A 236-nucleotide genomic window follows, 5' to 3' on the forward strand; every position below is an offset into this window, starting at 1 on the left:
TCTGACACGCCTGAGCTTAGCAAAATAATAGCACGTTGTCTTGCGCGCAACTGTATTCAAATATCGCGCCACCCGAGGAAGCGCAATTCATTCCTATGGACCAAATTTGGGCACCTACGCCCTCGCCCTGCAACACAGACACCCCATAAGAACGTGTTCACGCCCAGGAGGTCTGTAACCGCCCCTGCGAACGGCAGAAAAAGCGAAAGAGGCGCGGATAAGGCGACCTACTTCGC

Source organism: Penaeus monodon, chromosome 29 (assembly GCF_015228065.2).
Source record: "Penaeus monodon isolate SGIC_2016 chromosome 29, NSTDA_Pmon_1, whole genome shotgun sequence".
Classification (NCBI taxonomy): domain Eukaryota; kingdom Metazoa; phylum Arthropoda; class Malacostraca; order Decapoda; family Penaeidae; genus Penaeus; species Penaeus monodon.